The sequence below is a fragment of the Pezoporus occidentalis genome, unplaced genomic scaffold, assembly GCF_034315485.1.
Source record: "Pezoporus occidentalis ecotype Australia unplaced genomic scaffold, CSIRO_AGI_Poc_V1 ctg72, whole genome shotgun sequence".
In the NCBI taxonomy this organism is placed as follows: domain Eukaryota; kingdom Metazoa; phylum Chordata; class Aves; order Psittaciformes; family Psittacidae; genus Pezoporus; species Pezoporus occidentalis.
Window position 1 is genome coordinate 3022096 of NW_026916072.1, and position 20865 is coordinate 3042960.

At 54.1% G+C, this 20865-nt stretch overlaps 1 long non-coding RNA gene across 1 annotated transcript; it reads right to left on the bottom strand.

The window, feature by feature from the left end:
• Positions 1 to 493: 493 nt before the first annotated feature.
• On the bottom strand, positions 494 to 19787 carry LOC134176081 (uncharacterized). Its single transcript, XR_009969243.1, has 3 exons — positions 19680 to 19787; positions 4474 to 4651; positions 494 to 2841 (listed from the first exon to the last, which is right to left on the bottom strand). It is a non-coding gene; the product is annotated as an uncharacterized LOC134176081 (long non-coding RNA).
• Positions 19788 to 20865: the final 1078 nt, after the last annotated feature.

Consider the following 20865-nt stretch of genomic DNA (forward strand, 5'->3'; position numbering starts at 1 on the left):
TTCTAAGTAAATACATGTGACTCTTGCTTCAGATACTCCACCACATCCCATGGAGCTGGTGTTGCCGTTTATCCCGCTCTGGATGGGAGCATGATGTTGTGGCTGCCATTAACACCTCAACATTCACCATATGATCTCCTCCAGCCTTGACGTGGCATTTTTGGATGCTGCTGCTCTCCTTGGAGGCTTCTGCATCTGACAGAAGCTCTTCATATGGTGGAGACTGGAAACGATTGGAAGGAAAATGCATCCCTTTTCCAGGGAGGAAATGTCCGAAGTAGATAGAAGATAAAGCCAAATGAATTATTCACTTCCATTAGCTCATGGAAATCTTCCCTGGGAGCCCGCGAGGACCAGTGGGCTCCGATCTGTTTAGCAAGCTAAGATGGAAGAAGAGGATGGGGGGATAAAAAGGAGTTTAATGACAGCGTCTGTTGATCATCGGGGCGAGAAGAATGAATTGCTTCCCTGAACCTGAAAAATATCAAACTGCATAAATAAATCTATTTAAATTATTAATAAACGAATTTACATTTGGAGCCTGAGCCTGAGAATTAATTTCATTTCTTATGCTAAACTGGCCTGTACGGCTCATGACTCAAGAATGAAAAGATGCAGAAAGGAAGGAAAAGATGAAGGGGGGGGAGGGTTGTAAGGAAAAAGATGCAAAGTGGAAATTCTGGGTCCTAAAACAGAGCCAGCTCCAGAGCAACAGGAACAAAAAGGGTCTGAGGCTGAAGGTGTTTCAGGAAGGACGGTCCCTCTCCATCTGCACTGCTGGTACGCACGCAGAGCACCTACTGGTGTTTCTGATGGCAGCAGTTCCATGGAGGCTGCTGGGCCAGGACGTGTCACAGCAGCTCGTGTGTGCTCACAATGTTTAAACGTCGAGTCGAAGCAAAACCTGGGATGGAAATGTCCATCCCAGAAAGGATGCTTCAGCCCCTGTGCGCTGGGGCTGCAGGTGCTGCCTTCCCCACATCCCACTGAGGGCACTCAAGCGGAGCACCAGCGCATCAGCTGGCTGCTCCCAGGGAAATTAATTGGGAAGTGCTAATTTTCGGTACAACATTGAGCTACACGAGGGCAGGGCAGAAATGCTCACCATCTTCTGTCCCTTCTGAGCACTGACATGGGGAATGGTGCCTGGAAGCGGGCAGTGCCTTGGTGGCTGCCACACATGGGAAGCTTTGGGCAGAAACGCTGGGGTTTTGGTGCACTTCCCCATTGTCCCAGTGCTCTTCAGACTGATGGGGTTTTGCAGCCCCAAGGCCAGGGCTTGGCCACAGCAGCTCCTGGTGGCCCAGGGCCCAGGAGCAGCATCAGCCCCTTCCTCTTTGCCACAGCCCCTGTGCAGCCAAAGGGCCAGAAAACGCTTCTTTCTCCAGACATCTTCTCTTTTCCAGACTAAACAACCTCATTCCTCCCCAGCTTCACAGCAATCACATTTCCCAGACCTCACTTGCTCTCCCTCCCCTCTGAACCAGATCTGAGCCGTTTGCATCCTCCCCTGGAAGCCGGAGCTGGAGCCAGAGCAGTACCCAGGCCCCATCCCTTCCGTGTCACAAGGGATATGGGGACACAGGGATATGGGGACACAGGCAGCTCTCCTCAGCAGCACGACTGCAAACACACACTCCAGTTAGCACAGCCCTTTCTTTGTCGTTTACCCTGTTCTGCTGGGAGCTGGCACTGGTGATAGATTGCATATAAAAACCTACTTATAAAGCAATCTTTCCCTCAGCTGCCCTTTCAGTGGAGCCTGTCTGCAGTCTCCGTGCCGGGATGCATTGTTATTCCATGTGATGAGACATTCCAGGGAACCAAATAAAATAAAAATAGACATTTGGAGGGGCTTTTGTTTTGCTTTTTCACAGCTCCCCCCCCCCCCCCCCCCCCGGTTTGACTCCTGTGAACACACTTGTCGAGTTGATTTGCTCACGCTGCCTCCTAAGCATGTCCTTGCACCGGAGACACTGCTCTTTTAAATGCAGCTTCTCAGAATGAGAAGAAAAACTTGGCAAAGCAACAATGGGGAGGGGGGGGAAATATGAATAATCTCAGAACAGAAGTTGCATTATGTGATGTGGTTGCCATGTGGTTAAGTCTGAGAGAGGATCATGCAAGCGCATTGTGGGAAAGATGATAACAGGCGAAACAATCCCGAGGAGCGCTGAGGGTTTTGTAATAAGAGGTTACAGTGCAAACCCGGCCATACCACACCACGGCCCCGTGCCAAGTGATCTGTGAGAACCCATAATAGCCGGGTGGGTGAGCTGGGGTGGGGACAAAGGGGTTGTCGCTGTCCCCTGCACTGGGCAGACTCAATCTGGGTATCTTTGGCCAGGCAGCTTCATGATACAGGGATTTAGGCTGGGGATGCAGCACTGCTGGCAGTGCTCTCACTTTGGGTACCAGTCCCAGACCAAACCGGGGGGGGGGGGGGGTGAACCATCAAGCAAAGTCATGGCTTGAAGTGCAAGGGAGACCCACAGCAAAACGTTGAGCTGTCAGAGGTGTTGATGGATCAGGCACCTCTGAGGCAGCAACCGACAGAGCCCCAACGGCCCTGACTGCAGCTAAAAAGCCTGAACGCACCCCAGGATCTCACTTTACTTCGTCACACAGGTTTCTCTCCCTGGCCACGGCTGCAGGAGGCAGCTCAAGTGCACCCAAGACAGCAAAACATCACTGAAAGCCACAAACATCCAGCCCCAATGTGGGCTTTGCTCCATAGAAGAAGATTCCCTACCTCCACCACCATCAGAAAGCTGTTGGTCATCACGGGTTCATGACCAAGCTTCCGGAGCTGTCTCCAAAGCATCACCTCCTGGGGACCTGCTGTAGAGAAAAGCCAAGATTTGAGATGAACTGAGGCTCAGATGGTTTGGGGGAAGTGCTTATGAACTATAAAACCCCCATACTTTGTCCCCCAGGCTGCATAAGCTGTGCTGGGGAAGTTATCAGGGCAAAACCAACCCGTCCTCCTCTCACTTGCCTTGTCTTGGTATGAGCATGTGAGTGGGAGGAAAGTCAGCGCAGTCAGCTGAGCTACGGGAAACTCAGAGCGTGGGGAAACACATGCAGTAAATGAAGAAAAAAGGGTAAATTCTGTGAATTTATATCAGCAACGTGGATTTCTGCTCTTTTAGTGCAACAGAGCGCTGCGGCTTGCTCTCAGCCTGCGTGGTGCGACACTGCGGGTGATGCACAATGCAGTGTGCCCATCGGGGTGCCAACTCACCCCCCATGTGATCGGCCCTGGTCTCACCCAGCTGTGGTCCTGCCTCCAGCTTTATGTGGGCAAAAGCAAAGTGTGGGGCAAGGGGAGGAGGTAGTCAGAGCTGCGACTTCCCTGGCTGCGCTCTGCCCAAGGCAGGGGTGGGTTTGGGGTTCCCACTCCCAGCTGGAACAGGCAGATCCAGCCCTAGGCTGAGCCCTGCGGTGCAGCTCCAGGATGCAGCTCTGGGATGCTGTGGACTTGAGGATGCTGCCGACCCCCCCACCATGCCATGGGGGTGCTGAGCAGCACCCTCCTGAATCTGTAAGGCAAAGACTGTGGTGAATTAAACACGCTGTGAAGAGTTGGCAGAGCAGCCCCTGCACTGGCGCCGTGCTTTGTCTCAGAGTAATTTAGCAGGCTTTAATGAGAATTCATTCACATTATATTGTGAATAGCTGCTTTTATGGGAGACAAGAGGTGATGAACTAGTCAGAGCGGAGACGACTGGCACAGATGCCACCATGCATCATCACCGCTCCCCTCGTGCCAGCACTGCTACAGAAGCACCCAAGGAAGAGTGGTGATGAGCAGAGATGACGCAGGGAAGGGAAAGAGTGGGCTCAGCTTCTATGGGGACAACCCCAACCTCTCAAACCCCTCAGGGTGGGAGGAAAGGTAGCGAGGTTGTTTGGCTGTAGCTACAGGGCCACCCATCACACTGGTGACACTGCTGCCATGCTCTGGGCCAGGCAGGGTCCCCATGGACCAGCCCAGGGACCCCCATTGCATTGAGACAAGCTCACAGCAGCAATAAGGCTCAAAAGCATCACTGCCACCAAGCTACAGGGTCCCAGCACAGGGACCACCGGTGACACAGTGCCCGTTGTGCACCTCCAGGGAGGACAGAGCCTGGGGACAACTTTGCTTTGAGAGCAACTGAGTTCACACAATTAGAGACTGATGCGAGGCAGCAGGATCCAAAACCCTCATTTGGCCCGATTAAAGCTTAACGATTCCAGCCTAATGATTAAAGAAATGCCCCAATTTCCTCCTTCCAAACAGCCCTTTCTGCCAAAACTCAGGTGGAGCGGACACGCATGGGGCTGCAGCTTGTAGAGACAGCGCAGGGAAAAACAGGATTTGAATGGCTTGGGCACAGAAAGGAGGATTCATGCGAACAGATGAGCCGGTTAGCTAACGAAAGGGGGAAACTGAAGTGTTTTAATGAGCATTTCAGGATGAATACCAACCTGGCGGACGCTCAAGCAGAAGAGAATTGCTGTATGCAGTAATTTGAAGGGCAGCCGAGTGCAAGGTGAGGGTGGGCTGCAGCCCCCAGAGCATCACCAGGCTCGGGGCGGGCGGGCAAGGGGCTGCACCAAGCAGGAGAATGCTCCGGCTCCTTCAGCATCGCACGAGGCAGCATCCCTGGGGAAAAAGAGGCGGAAAATAAAGCTCCCCATCTGTGCTGGAGCTCTGGACCCCATTAAAGCAGCGGCCCGTGGGGGGAGAGGGGCGGCCTCCATGCACACAAGGTGCTCCCTTCATGAAAGCATCTTTTGATTATGTTATTGCAGCTATCAAAATATTGCAGAGTTCAGAGCATTCTGCAGGGATCCCCGAGCTCTTCAAAGAGCAGAGGACTACGGCAGGGGGAAAAAGAAGCCTTTAATTATGTCAGCTCCCATGCTTGTTTCTGCGGTGGAGCTCCTCGGAAAAAAACCTGGCTTTAATGAGCAGGAACACATATGGCTTCATTGTCCAAACATGGAAAATAAAGCTGATTATTTTTTCTTATTTAATAGACGTGCAAGTTTCTTTTAGGCCCCGTGGTGTCCTGCAGGCCTGCATACCGAGGGGCTCTGCGGCACAGAACCACGTGCTGCGTAAATCAAAGCCTGGCTGTAAAGCTGCCCTCCCTCCTCCAGCCTGGGCAGAGGCTCCAAAGCCCAGCCCCAGCCGATGCTCCTGCCCTTCCCCATCACTTCCACACACTTCAGCAGTGGTTTCCTCCTTCCCAGCTACTTGCAGCGCCGCAGAAGCCCACGGCGGGATGGTGGGGTTTCAGAGGGGTAATCTGCCACCAACCCAGTCATTTGGTTCAGATGTGCATTTGAATTTCAATGCGCAGGCTCATTTTCCTCCCCAGACGTAAACAGCACATAGCAGAGATGAGTACTACACAGCAGAAAGCACGGGCCAACCCTACATGTTAAAGAACATATTGACTATATTCTGCTAATAAATTATCCTATCTAGCAAATTGAATTAATGGGCTTGCGTGTGCTGCAGCCTGCTATCAGCGCCGCGATGCTTTGGGAAGCTTTGAGTACTGGTAAAGAGTGTTCTGTTGAAGAACTCACAGGGAACAATTACAAATAATTGCCAAGAGGGGTGCGTGCCTCCCTCGAGTGACTGCAAATCCCAAATGGTGGAGCAGAGTTAAAAACTCATTGGAATCATGAAGCATGGGGAGAGCGATTGGCTTTGACCCTGCTCTTCTGCACCTCCTGCCTGCTCCCAGTGCTCCGTGGGATGAGCAGGCTGAGGAGCAGCTCTGCTCTGGAGCCAGGCTGAGAGAGCTGGGCTGGGACAGCCTGGAGAAGAGAAGGCTCCTGAAGGGGGGACCTGAGAGCAGCTCCAGTGCCTGAAGGGGCTGCAGGAAACCTGGAGAGGGGCTTGGGACAAGGGATGTAGGGACAGGCCAAGGGGAATGGCTTTAACCTGCCAGAGGGGAGACTGAGATGAGCTCTTAGGCAGAAGCTCTTCCCTGTGAGGGTGCTGAGGCGCTGGCACAGGGTGCCCAGAGAAGCTGTGGCTGCCCCATCCCTGGCAGTGCTCAAGGCCAAGTTGGACCCAGGGGCTTGGAGCAAGCTGCTCCAGTGGAAGGGGTCCCTGCCCGTGGCAGGGGTTGGAGCTGGATGGGCTTTGAGGTCCCTTCCAACCCAAACCAATCTGATTCTATGACACAGCCCTCAGCAAGGGCTGCACAGGGGAGACTGGAGCTGCAGGGGGTGCGGCAGAAGCTGTGCCCTGACTCTCAACCCCCTCCACAAGCCTTTGCCTGCAAGATCCCTCATGGATCCTGCCGGGATCTACTTTTCCAAACCACAGGACAGCAACAGGCAGAAAGCTTGTTCATTATGAAAAAACCCCAAACCACAAACCAAAGCAAAGCAAGAAACTCCAAGAAAAGCCACTCGCTGTAAACAAGAGACTTTCTGGGAATGTTTCCCCATCCTTCCTCCCTTGAAGCTATGGAATAGAGTAGGAGTTTTGCACCCCATTCCTGAGAATCAGGATCTCCGTGCAGAGTTTGAGCTTCACAGGGGATCACAGCCGCTACCAAAAAGCCTCACCCCTGCAAACATCCCCACTGTCAGGCAGAAATAGTTTCTCAGAAAGCCTTAAAACCCACCTGAACCCTCCAAGTCTGGGACCTCCCCTCTTCCACATCATCAATGAAAACCAACACCCCAAACCCTCATGCTTTCCAGGCTAAATGGGACCCTGGGTTTCTCATCTGGAGCTGGGAACAGAGCGAAAACGGGATGCGATTCGTCTCCTCCTGTCGCAGCACTGGATATTGATGAACACCCTTTGGTAACCTGCCGGCGCCCCTCTTGGTCCTTTCAAACCCTAAGTACGATATCGAGGCAAGCAAAAGAAAAACCGCCTTTAAGATGACTCCTCGTGGTAGAAGGACTTACAAAGAGCAACTTCTTGGAAGGTTATAGCTGCAGCATTGGCATTTTAGCTGCCAATTTCTTTACACTCCTCACTTTACATGACAATAGAGGGGAAAAAGTCTGAAACACACAGCAATTCCCTTCCCCAGTCAGCAGGACACTGGCACTGGAAGGCACAAATTAAAGCTCTGGCAATAACGAGCAGCAGAGATCGGAGGCGCAGCCACTGATGCCAAAAAAGGCACATTTAAAACCACCATAAAGACATAATTTTTCTGTGTTTTCACATGCAAATAACAAGCCAGGAGAGCAACAACTCTGGCACTGGGAGCAAAGCAGGGTTCAACCCAGGCTGAGCCAAGTGCACGGGTGATGAAGTTTAGTCAGAGCAAAGCTCAGACTTAGAACACACGGAGCAGTCTGGAGCTGAGCCTTCCCTGCGTGGGGCTGACACAACAGGGCAGAGAACAGCTCTCCGTGTGCTCCACAGTACCCAGGGATGGGGAGGGGATGGATGGGATAGAGGGGTCTGTGCCATCCACCAAGCCACAGAGCATCCATCCTGCTAACCCCGGAGCTGGGCCAGGTGTCCCCAGGAGGACATTCCAGCAGGCACCTCTGCCTCTGGAGCTTGCTTCCCTCCGGGGCAGGCCAAAGCCAACACATGCCATGATTCAGGGGCTGGTGAATCCAGGATACGAGGGCAGGTGTAGACACAGCTCAGCTACTGCCAAGGGCAGAGATGGGGCACAGAGATTGAATGCCAACAGCACTGCTGCAGCCCCGCGTCTGGTGAAGGCAGCACTGAGCTCGCAGCCTGCACATGCTTCCTGGCTGGGGCCAAAGATGGGCTTCCCTGGCAGCATGCACGGATGCGGGAGCAGCTCACACGGATGCGGGAGCAGCTCACACGGATGCGGGAGCAGCTCACACGGATGCGGGAGCAGCTCACACGCACTCACTGCAGGGCCCTTGCTTTTAAGGAAGCAGCTACTTCAAACCTGCTCCCCGCAGGCACAGGGAACCACAAAGGGATGCAGCAGCAAGCCCTGCATGGCCGGGAGGAGGCTATACACGAACGCGCTAGGGACCAAAACCAAACGGCAGCACACGGTGCCATGTCCCATCCCTGCCTCTGCCATACACACACACACACAAACAGCTCGGTCTGATTTCATCGGGCAGGAATGCGGTGAGCTTCGATTCAAAGCCCCATCTCTCCCTTGCGCTTTCTCCTCCTGGTGGAAGCGGCTCAGTTTTCCAAGACTTGCTTCTTTTTCCAGGCTAAAATAAGACGTTAACCATTGAAACGAAGGCTCCCTGGTCCCCCCCAGTGCGGAGCTTCGATTAAAAATGGAAAGGGGCACCTTTAAAACTTTAATACCATTTAAATGTTCCCGTCTCTCTCCTGCACCAGATCACTCAGTAAAGGAGCTAATTAAAAAATGGCTGCTGTGATGACAGACTAGATTAATAGTTTTTGAAGAGCAGCCAGTGCACCAACTGCTCCTGCAGCCATGATGAAAGCTAATAATGTAGAAAATTCTGCCAATTCTTCTAATTCATGAATATTTAAGCCTGTGAAAAATCTGTCAGATTATAGCACTTTTCTGGTGATTTTCTGCTTAAGTACACTTATGGGCAAATGCCAGTTGCTCAAGAAACTTCAGTGGAAGTTTTATTGCTTGCCTCACCAGAGCCCTTTCCTCTCTCCTTGGGCTGTTTAACCCCTGCCAAGGCTGGGGGGGTGGGCTGTGGGCAGAGGAGCATCCCACTGGCACAGTCACCCCATGGGACAAGTGCCCTCCCAGGGGTGAGAGAACCACAGGATCCCAGCCTGGTTTGGGTTGAAGGGACCTTAAAGCTTCTCCAGCTCCAACCCCTGCCATGGGCAGGGACCCCTTCCACTGGAGCAGCTTGCTCCAAGCCCCTGTGTCCAACCTGGCCTTGAGCACTGCCAGGGATGGGCAGCCACAGGTTAACGGGGATGACACTTTTGGGCCATCACCAGGATGGGGAGACACCCCCGGATGATGCTCATTTCGGGATGTCTTCGCTGCTAGAAGGAAAAACTGGCATTTGGTTTCCTATTAAAGGAACTGATCCCTGGTACATCCCAGCTGGGTGAGAAGCAGGAGCAGTCGCTGGCTGCCGGGCTGTCCCCATTAGCCCCATGTAATGAGACCAAACAGGGGCTGGCAGCAGCCGCGGCGAGTCCTGGTGAAGGGTCGGTGCTGGCACCGGCCATGGGCTCCCATTCCAGCTGGCTCCAGCTAGCCCCAGCACAAGAGGCTGGCTGGATCCCAGTGGCTCCCTGGCAGCGGGCTCTCCTCACTGGTGGGCTGTGCTCTGCTGTGTGACTCCTGCTACAGCCGGTCAGACAAAACTGATGGCTTGGTGCAAGAGGAACCAACTCCTCTGCTCCGCTCCTTGCAGCACCGGAGGTCATCCTCAAGGTGGATGAGGAAGGGATGCTCTTCTCCACCATTCCCAGTGTTTTTCCCATCAGACTTGCCTGGTTCTTGGTGATGAACAGCAGATCTTGTTCTGTCAGCTGGAACTGAGCAGAATAAAATCAAGTGGCCAACAAGAGCAATGGGAGCTTCTCCTCTTCTGCTTTCCCCTTAGAAAAGTTCACGTGGATGTGAGCAGAGCCATGAGCATCACAGTGATAGGCAGCCACAGTTTGGCCCTTCACTCTCCAGCCCAGATGCTCCCGTGCAAGGGCTGGATGGTGGCAGGCCTTGGGCAGCTCTCCACAAAGGAGGGTGAGGTGGGGACAGCAAAATGGGGTGAAAAACACAAATTAGAGATGCTCAGCAGAACGATGGCTGCCCCATCCCCAGCAGCATTCATGGCCGCCCCATCCCTGGCAGTGCTCATGGCCAGGATGGACACGGGGGCTTGGAGCAGCCTGCTCTAGTGGAAGGTGTCCCAGCCCATGGCAGGGGTTGGAGCTGGAGGAGCTTTAAGGTCCCTTCACCCCAAACCATCCATGGTTCTGTGACCTTGTTTCAGAATGTTTCAGGATGTGAAACCCAGAGCAACTTTGAAACAAAAAACGGGGAAAACTCCACCAAAATTCAGACCCCGTTACCTAAGGCTGCGCACACAGTTTGTCATCCCAGCCTGCCTGGTGAAAGGGAAGCCCACTGCGATGTGACGCCGGGAACACCCACACTTCCAAACCCTGACACTGCATCTCCTCTGCGCTGCCAGATTCCAGGAGCCCTATGAAACGTTCCATAAACATCCCTCTGTAATTAAGGGGCTCTGACCGGGTGAAAATGAGCTTTACAGGCTCGGGGTGGGGGGGGGCACTTTGGGCCTTCTCCCATTGCTGGGGTGTCTGTACTGGGATGAAGGAGAACCGGAGCATAGCAGAGGAACCGAGAGCCCCCTTTCTCTCCTCAGCACAGACCTTCAGCCACTTCCAATGTCACTTCAGCTGAGCAGCAAGCGATTGTGATTTAATTACTCCAGTGCTCCTCAGCAGCATTTTCTTGACTAATAACAGTCGCTTTTATGGCACCGCATTTATCCTTCCTCCTCCGGATTGATCCTGCCTCACCACGAGTCCCGGCACCGCCGGAGCCGGTCACCTTGCCTCCCGCTCCCGATGCTCCTCCGCTCCTTTGCTCTTCCCACCAGCGCTCCATTTGCCTCGGCACATCCTGGCTCAGAGAGAACGCGACAAGTGCCGCTAATTCATAAATATTTAACACCCAAATCTGCTGCCTCCTGATAGCTTTTTCCAGAGTTTCTATTCTAATCCACCCCCTTCCCCTCCCCACCGGCCCTCCTCGGGTTTTTTTTCCCCTTCCTCTTTGCCGGGCACTAATCCAAGTGCTGAGATGACTGTTTCACTTCCCTGCTGTCATCAGTTGTTTTTATCTTATCTGGACCGTGGATGCCAGTCAGCAACCCGCTGCGGTCTTTCCAGTTGAGTCCTGACCTCCGCAATCAGCCTCAAGATGTCCTGTAACAAGCAGATACGGTTACTCAGCTTGTCCATCAGCACTTGTGGAGGGGGAGGGAGGAAAAGAGGGGAAAGAAAGGAGAAAATCCCTGCAGAAGATGGAGCTGACAGCTCCGGGCAGGAGCTGTGCAGGGAACCGGGGCTGGGAATCTCCTGCTGAACGGGGCTTGCGGTGGTGCTGGTGCTGCACCAGGGATGCGGGGGTCCCACGGGGGGGGATGCTGGCCTGCTCCTGGACCCCTGGTCGGCAGGGCATGGCACAGCACTGCCTTGAAACCGAGGTGATGGGCACTGAAGGACAAGCTTTAGAGTCTTGAGGGGACTGGGAGCAGCAGGAGGATGCTCTGCCAGGGCTGTGGGGTGGCTGGGGAGGGGGAGCCTCCTGTTCCCCATCCTGCTCAAGCTGCTTCTGACACATCTGCTTCATGGTGATCATGCTTGTCTGGACCTCAACCCACTGCCCTCAGCCTGCCTGGACCTGGGGTTATCTCCTGCAGAGAGTCCCATTGTCAATCAGATCCCCCTTTCTCCTCCCAAACTGCTGATTCCCACCTCCTCTGCTGTGCTTTGTGCACAGGGGCACCCATGTATGGCCTGGCTGTCAGGGAAGAGGGGAAAATGCATCTGGGAAAGCAGGACACAGCCTTTTGCCAACCTGCAGGATGCCAGATGAGCAGAGCCCAGTGAGGAAGCATGGGGGGCTCAGCCTGAACTCCAGAGGGATCAGAGATCATCCCATACTCTGCTGCTCTCACCCAGCACAGGAACGACATGCAAAGAGCCACACACAACAACAAGCTAGTTTCTGCCACCTCTCAGGGCATCCAGCAGCAGAGCAAGCACGAGAAGCAGAGGGAGCACTGGATGATGCTCCCTGCCCAGCCTCTGCTGCTCCGGAGCCAGCAGCAGCATCACCCAGACCATCGTCCTTCCCGACTGCCCCATCCCCTTCCCGACCGGCCTCCGGTTTCCACAGTTAATTTATCAGTTTAATAACAGCACCATCGAGAAGGGCGAAGCGAGGCCAGCCCTGAGCCAGCTCAGCTTTACATACAGATCACCCAGAGTAAAAACGTCATGTAAGATTTACTCAACACGCATTATATCAAAGTGCTCAAGCGCTGAAGTAAAAGGGCTTTTAGTTAGAGCAGATTGAAGGGGGTGGCACGTGGGGAAGGAGGAGAGAACGGGTGGATTTCAGCTCTGCCAGACGCTCGGGTGGCTTTTGCATCAACATCTTTATTTTCTAAGAGAGGATTTAAGACCTTGTTGTGTATAAACAACCGAGACTGGAGGAACTCGAACGGTGAGGAACTGTAAAAGGTTAGACTGAAAAATGCTATTAGTCGGCATGAAATAAGATTCTTCCTGGAAACATGACACTGAACATTGAAGGGAGGGGGAGGAATAGCTGTAAAACGCTATAGGAAAGGGCTTACAAATTAAATATAATAAAAAGAATCCTTTTGAATGAGATCTTAATTTAACCTCAACATCATGACCATATATTTCAGGAAATTAATCCCTTGGCCTCCAATAAATCCAAAGTCTAACACAACCACTTATGGTTCAGCAATGAGCCATTAGCATGGGCTACAGATCCTGCAAAACCACCAGACCCATTATTTAGGAATGTGCTGAATTACCCGGGTCTAATGCAGCCCATCAGCAACCAGCGTAATTCCCACACCAAGGGCTCTGCCAGCTTCTTCCTCCACCCTCTCCCACCCACCCCAGGACCTGGTTCCTGAGCAAACCTCATCCTTCTTATCTGCAGGAATAACGTGGGAGAGATGTTGGGAAGGGGGGGGTCAGCCTCAACCAGACCCAGAGGAAAGCCCCATGGGGTGGTGGATGGTGGGCTCCATCCCACCAGCGCCACACAGGGCTCCCAGGCTCTGCCTTCACCCACATCCAAGGCTGGGCTGCTTCCAGAGCAGGATCATCAAGGACAGAAGCACAGAGCAAACATCCTCCGGAGCCTTCCCCAGCCCTCCCCGCTCCCCCGCACGCTGCCGCCTTGGCACCCGGTTCTCCTGCATATGCCCCAAAACGGGGGAAGGAACTTGTAATGAGTCAGGAGTGCAACCTTGCTCTGAGAGCGAACATATGCCACCGCAGCTCCCTTGGCAAAGGCACTTGGAGCCCGTTGCTGGCTCTGCAGTGAGAGCTCTTCCCATCCAGGCTGCAGACACTTCGGGGCTCTGGATGAGGAGCACACAGACCAGGTGAAGAGCACTGAGGCTTTGCAAGCTTCAAAGGACCTGCTGGCAGGGCCTGCTGCAGCCCTGCTTCGTGTCAGAAGCCGTGCCAGAAGCCAGAGTCCTCCTAGAGAAACATCCCTTCAAACCGATAGGGATGCCATGGAGCCAGTGGCCATTTGGGGGGTAACAGGCATCATTACAAACACATTTAATGTCATCAGAGAGCACACAGACAGGTTTAAAGCCTCCAGCGCAGGCTTGACTCTTGAAAGCCTGCACCTTGTCCCCAGCTTCCCTTTCTAGGCAGGGAAAGCAGTGGAAGTGGGAACATGTCTGTTCCGATGGGCAGCCCAGAGCAAGCTGGAGAATGCCTTGTTGTCAGGAGAAGAAAGGAAGTTCCTTATCTGAAAGCTTTTCCGTCAGCAATTTAAGTGCAGGGCAAAAGCCCAGCAGTAAATCCAGCATCCAGGGGATGCACTGTCAGAGTGAAAGGCAAAGAGGCAAGTTTTGATGGGGGTTCTCAAACAGGGGGGCAGGACCTTCCCCCATCACCTCTCCCACACCCCAGAAAACCCCTTTCACAAGCTGCAACCCGCATCCGGGCTGGCTGAGCCACCCCGGGGCCAGCAGGAACCCAGTGACCAGCTCCCCACCCGCCTCCAAGCGGGCAGTTTCCCACATTTATCATGGGATCTCCCATCCGTGGCCACACGAGGGGTTTTCCACCTGCAGAAGTTGCCTGCGCAGGGAGAAGGCGCAAGGTGGGAACGGGGGGTGCTCTGCTTTCTCATCACTCCCTGCACAGCCCCGCTCCCCAGCCACCGCTGCAGCGGATGCTGTGGTTTTCTTGTCTGAAATACATTGCACAGCAAGCCCAGCCTGGTGCTGAGGAGCATTAACTAAAGCAAAGCAGCTCTAATAGAGCTGGTCCTGAGCGCCCCGCTGGGAGACTTTCAATTGATGGACTTACGAGAGATGAAATATTCAGTAGGATTAGGAATTTGGAGGAGGTGGAAATCAAAGTGGAAAGGAAAACAAGTAAAAACAGTTTAATCTAGCCTCCTAGCACTAATTGTCGCTGGGATTCGGGCTAAAACAAACACAACAAAACGAGCTGCCAATTTGAAAGGGGAAGGAAGAGGGCGAAGACGATTCCCATCGCATCGAAAGCAACCTTTTATCTCCGCGCCGCCGCGGATGAGAGGCAGCAGGCGGGGAGGGACCACCCCAGCCCTCATCCCTCCTGCATGGGCAGCGATGCATTTAAAGATGCCACCATAGATGCAAGGCCGGTTTGGACGGGGCTCTAGTGCAAGGGATCCCTGTGGCAGGGATTGGAACGGGATGAGCTTTAAGGTCCCTTCTAACCCAACCCATTTTGCCCCACACACCCAGACAGGACCCCTCAGGCAAACCTCAGGCTCTGCAGCCCCCTCGCAGCAGAGCCCTGCGCGTTGCCCTCACTGTGCTGGGGCCACGAGAGGGGGATTATCTTACAGGCGAAGCTGAGTTATCCAACACTGCAATTTAAGTTGACAATTACATGGTAACCGACTTGCTCACAAAGAGAGGCTCTGGAAGTATTCCCAGAATACAGAAGTCTGACAGTATCCACCCAATTTGTTGCAACAACAAAGAATACTGGAATATGTCCTTTCATTTGGCAGAGGAGTGCTTTATTTTTCAAGGCTAGGTGGAGAAATTTAGCCTGCTATTTAAGGAGCATGTTGTGCCTTGAGAGTGACAAGCCAAGAGTCTCACTAGAAAGCCAAACTCAAACACAAATTGCATCCTGCCACCCAAGAAACTAAATGGCACCGGGGAAAGGAATTAGCAGGGCCCCATCTGTTGGTAGGGCCGGCGTTCTGAGGCATAGGGAGATTTAAGTGGGGGCTTTTTAGAGCTGGATGGGGAGACACCAAGCCAGGCCTGACGCAGCAGTGGCTGCAGTGATGCAGAAGATGCTCAGTCAAGATGCTGATTGACTTGCTCACGCTTTCCTGGTAATTTAATATCGGGATCTTCTATTAAAAAGCAAAACACAAAACCCCAGCAAACCCCCATAATTCTAACGTGGGAGATTCTGACACTGGCACAGGGTGCCCAGAGAAGCTGTGGCTGCCCCATCCCTGGCAGTGCTCAAGGCCAGGTTGGACACAGGGGCTTGGAGCAAGCTGCTCCAGTGGAAGGGGTCCCTGCCTGTGGCAGGGGTTGGAGCTGGAGGAGCTTTAAGGTCCCTTCCAACCTGAACCAGTCCTGGATCCTGGGATTCTGCATCACCATCAGACTATAAAATAAAGCACTTCCAGAAAATCAGCCCTGAAAAGTAAGACCAATGGCTTTTGCCCAATGCATCCCAGAGGGGAGAGGCTTTGGGGGCATGCAGGCTCCTTGGGATGAGGAGGATTCCCCAGCACCTGGCTTTGCTCTGATACAAGACAAACAAGGAGGAATAAAGACTCTGTAACCCCCACATGCACATCCCGAAGGAGCCTTCTCTGTGTTACCCAGCCCCAGGGCTCAGCTCTGGCCATTCCCACCTCCTGCTCCCCTCCAGGTCTGTGTCAAAAGGTTAATGGCACGGGCGTTTCTTGGGATGGCTTTTTCCTCTCATGGCCTGGCTTGTGGTGGGAATCAATGGGCTCCCCCGGGCACAGCCTCCAGCTACGGCCGCACTCCTGAACCACTCCACGCTGCCACCGTTCCACAGACCACTTCCTTCCAGGTTACTGGCAGCCCTGGTGCTGCGGAGCCGTGCACCCCAGTGCTGCGCTCTGCTGCCAGCAGGCAGCCCAGGCAAAAGGGGGTCTGCAGAATAAACCCCCCCCAAACCCAGCTCCAAACCAGAGCTGGTAACACCAACCCAGCACCACCACGCTGCTTTCCCCTGCAGGAGCAAACCCTTGGCTCACACAGACAGGGTTTGGGGCGCAGGAGGTGTGGGTGAGCGCAAGGGGTGGCACAGCACCGGCACGGGAGCCGCAGCCACCCCAGCCACTTGCTCTCGAAATCAGTGTTTCACAAGAACTCGCTGTGGATGGGAACATGCAGCAAAGCACAGCATGTTTCCGTACCTGTCAGCTGCTGGCCTAGCAAACTGCCAGCCCTCTGCTGCTCTCCTCTCTTCCTCTTCCTTCCCCTTCCTCCTCACTGTGTAGAAACCCATCCATCAGAGGCAAAGCCCAAACCCCATGCACCCCATCATGGACGCTTTGCAAAAGCCAGGGTTGGAAAATTTAAGGCAGAGAAAAGGAAAAGAGGAATAAGCTGAGGGATGCTCAGTGGAAACAGAGCACAGGGGCAGAAACCCTGTAGAACTGACACCAGGCTGAGGATGTGACCTTGCTGCTCCTTCCGACATGGACCACTGCTCCCCACCTGCATCCCAGGAGCAGGCAGCATCAAGAGCATCACTGCCTCCTCCCCCGGAGCCACAGCCAGCTGCCCAACCACAGAGATTTGTTTGCTTTAGAGGGGATCTCAGCTGGAAGGGGGGAAAAAGACCCCCCCAAAAAGAACAGCAGCAAAAGAAACCACAGCCACATCCTGCCTAAACTGTCGCCCGTGGTGGGTTACTTGCCAGCAAGGATGCCGGGGAGCGGCGGTGAGAGCGGGAGCGCTCCTCCACTTGCCAAGTAATGCTTCAGCTATGAGTCAATTGACTGAAGCCACAAATCCATTTGCTTACGAGCATGAAACCACAGCAACCCATGCTGCTTCTCAGGACCAACCTGGCCTAGTGGAAGGTGTCCCTGCCTGCAGCAGGGGGGTGGAACTGAACGAGCTTTAAGGTCCCTTCCAACCCAAACCAGGCTGGCATTCCTGGGTTATTTGCCCCACAGCATCCCTGCTTGCAGGCTGGTCCTCCCAGTCCATCCCCGCACAGCGTCATGGAGCAATGTCTCTGGCACCAGCCCAGGGATCACACCTGCACCATGGCACTGGGCCAGCCCATACCCACACCCGTCCTCATGGGGCAGAGCACGGGGCTGGGTGGAGGCCGGCACTGGGTAACGCTGCTGGTATGCGGCCTGTTGAAAGCCCTGTGGGTTAATAAACACTCAACGTGGGTGGCTTGTGACTCACGAGCTCCATTGCAGGTGCTGCTGGCAAGGAGGAATCCAGCAATTAAACACTGGGAAAGGGAAAGAACACCCTGAGCAGTTAAAGGCTGCAACCATGGGGCAGCCAGGACCCTACAAGAGGTGCTGAGGGTATCACAGTATCACAGTATGCTGGAGATTGGAAGGGACCTCAAAAGATCATCTAGTCCAATCCCCCTGCCAGAGCAGGAACACCTAGATAACGTTACACAGGAATGTGTCCAGGTGGGCTTTGAATGCCTCCAGGGAAGGAGACTCCACAACCTCCCTGGGCAGCCTGTTCCAGTGTTCCGTCACCCTCACTGAGAAGAAGTTTCTTCTCAAGTTTAAGTGGAACCTCTTGTGTTCCAGTTTGTACCCATTACCCCTTGTCCTATCATTGTTTGCCACTGAGTAGAGCCTGGCTCCATCCTCGTGACACTCCCCCTTTATATATTTATAGACACTGATAAGGTCACCCCTCAGTCTCCTCTTCTCTAAACTATAAAGACCCAGCTCCCTCAGTCTTTCCTCATAAGGGAGATGCTCCACTCCCTTAATCATCTTGGTTGCCCTGCGCTGGACTCTCTCCAGCAGCTCCCTGTCCTTCTTGAACTGAGGGGCCCAGAACTGGACACAATATTCCAGATGGGGTCTCACCAGGGCAGAGTAGAGGGGAAGGAGGACCTCTCTCGACCTACTAACCACCCCCCTTCTAATACACCCCAGGATGCCATTGGCCTTCTTAGCCACAAGGGCACAGTGTTGGCTCATGGTCATCCTGTCGTCCACTAGGACCCCCAGGTCCCTCTCCCCTACACTGCTCTCTAGCAGGTCGTTCCCCAACCTATACTGGAACCTGGGGTTGTTCCTGCCCAGATGCAGGACTCTACACTTTCCCTTGTTATATTTCATCCCGTTATTCCCTGCCCAACTCTCCAGCCTGTCCAGGTCTCGCTGGATGGCAGCACAGCCTTCTGGCGTGTCAGCCACTCCTCCCAGCTTAGTGTCATCAGCAAACTTGCTGATAGTACACTCAATTCCCTCATCTAAATCATTGATGAATATATTAAATAATACCGGTCCCAGTACTGACCCTTGAGGCACTCCACTAGTTACAGGCCTCCAACTAGACTCAGCCCCATAGACTACAACTCTCTGGCTTCTCTCCTTCAGCCAGTTCGCAGTCCACCTCACTACCTGGTCATCCAGTCCACACTTCCTCAATTTAGCCGTGAGGATGCTGTGGGAGACTGTGTCAAAGGCTTTGCTGAAGTCAAGGTAGACCACATCCACCGCTCTGCCATCATCCATCCACCGTGTTATTTCCTCATAAAAGGCTAAGAGATTGGTCAAACATGATTTCCCCCTGGTGAAGCCATGTTGACTGCCCCTCATAACCCTCTTATCCTTGATATGCTTTAAGATGGCACCAAGGACAAGGTGTTCCATCACTTTCCCAGGGATGGAGGTGAGGCTGACCGGTCTATAGTTACCCGGGTCCTCCTTCTTGCCCTTTTTGAAGACTGGGGTGACATTTGCCTTCCTCCAGTCCTCAGGCACCTCTCCCGTTTCCCAGGACTTGGTAAAGATGATGGAGAGTGGTCTAGCAATGACTTCCGCCAGTTCCCTCAGCACCCGCGGGTGCATCCCATCTGGACCCATGGATTTATGGGTGTGAGGAGGGAACCGGGGGGTCCTCCCTTGCTTCCTCCATGAGATGGCAAACAGCCCCATCATCACAGAGCCACCCTGGGCCACACCTTGTCACCCACCAGATGATGCCACAGGGTGTGAGCAGCTCCCGGGGCTGGGAAATGAAGCCCTGGGGTTATTCATGGCAGGACACAACCGTTTCATCACCACATCCAAGCCACGCCGGCTGCAATCAGCCCTCCAAACGGGTGGGTTTGGTGGCTTTGCCCCAAGCCTTCGCTCCCAGAGGGCCTCCCTCCGCCCCAGAGAGGTTCTATGTGGCTTTGGGCATCACAAACACCCCAGATCCAAGCACCAGCTCACAAAGCATCTCTAACCAACACAAAGTAGCTGCGGGGAAGGCTCAGGGACCACACATGCACCACGCACCCTCCCTCCAGGCTGCACAGGAAGGGAAAATAGCCCTCAGCAATGTACCCCTGGGCATGCACAGGATGCCACAGCCTGCCCAGAAGCAGCACTGGGGTCACAGGATGGAGCATCTCCCCCCTGCGAGCCAGGGTCACACTCTGCAGTGCAATTAAGAGGAGAAAAATAACTACACGGTAGAAAAAACCTGAGAGAGAAGCAGCAAAGCGTGTTTGTGAGAGGGGAGATGGTGCCTGTGGAGCAAAACCGTGCTCTCAGGAGCTTTAGCAGGGTTTGGATGTTTTCCTGTGGCAGGACACCACCAGAAGAGCTGCGCTGCCAGGCAAAGCCATGTCCCTGCCACCAGGGATGCTGCATCTCCCCACATCCTGCTGTAAAACCAGAGCTGCTGAGCACCCTCACCCCCTGCCCCATTACCTGGGACAAATCAAGGCTCAGCAATCCCAGGCTCCTGGTGGGGAGAGAGGAGTTAGAGCATCACAGCAGGAAGAAATGGCTGGAGAGGTCCCAGTCCCTGATGGTGCTATAGCCAGAAGCCGCAGGTCTGAAGCTGTTTTATCCAGTCAGGGCTGGTCCCTGCCCACTCGAGTGAAAGCCGAGGACTTGGCTCAGCTGTGTTAATTCCCCATCAGGGCCGTTTCCCTAACGAGTGCTGGTGAGTGCCAGAGGTGCTCACAAGGCTCAGCTGGAGCCAGTGCAGAGCTCCCTGTGCCCAGCATCAGCCAGAGCTGGGCTGTGAGCAGCACTGCCCGGGCTCCTCAGCCTGAGATGCACTATCAGCAAGGACCGAGGTGCAAATGAGATGCAAGGAGCACCCAGGCAGCAGGGGCCAGGGAGCTCACCGAGCACCTACACCATAAATCAAAGTTAGTGGTCCCAGGAGTCATCTCCTGCCCTGCTGCAAGTCATACGTGCAATGCAGGAGCCTACCCCACGGTCCAGAACAGAAACACAGAATCCCAGCCTGGTTTGGGTTGAAGGGACCTTAAAGCTCACCCAGCTCCAACCCCTGCCACGGGCAGAGACACCTTCCACTAGAGCAGCTTGCTCTAAGCCCCTGTGTCCAAACCTGGCCTTGAGCACTGCCAGCGATAGCAGATGTCTCTGTGCGGACCAGCAGCATCCAAGCCCATTTCGAACACCACCTCTCCCCCGGGGCAGCAATACTCACCTGCCTCCTGGTTTGTTTCCTTAAGGCAGCAGTGCACGGAGGTTCCGGGAAGAGCCACGTGCACGTTACCCCTGCCCAGGAGCCTGCTCTTGGCTGCAGGGAATAAATAACCTGTGCCCCGGGTTGGTTCAGCAGGAGCAGCACCCACTTCAAAACAGAGGCTGTGCTGGCACCCAGCAGCCTCCCCCCCACTTTCTCTGTGTTAAACTTTTTGGCTCCTTTATTAAAGCAACTGAACGGTTTAGACCCCTTTTTTCCCCTCTCCCCTGTGTGGCGCTCAGTGTAATCTGCCTCGAATATTTGATGTGGAATCCCTTGCGAGAGCGAGAAGTGTTTTTATGGGCGCTGGAGGAAAACTCTCGCAAAGCCGAGTGGTAATGAGTACCCCTGAGTACCCTCTCGCTTCCACAGCCGCCGCTGCTTCAAAATGAG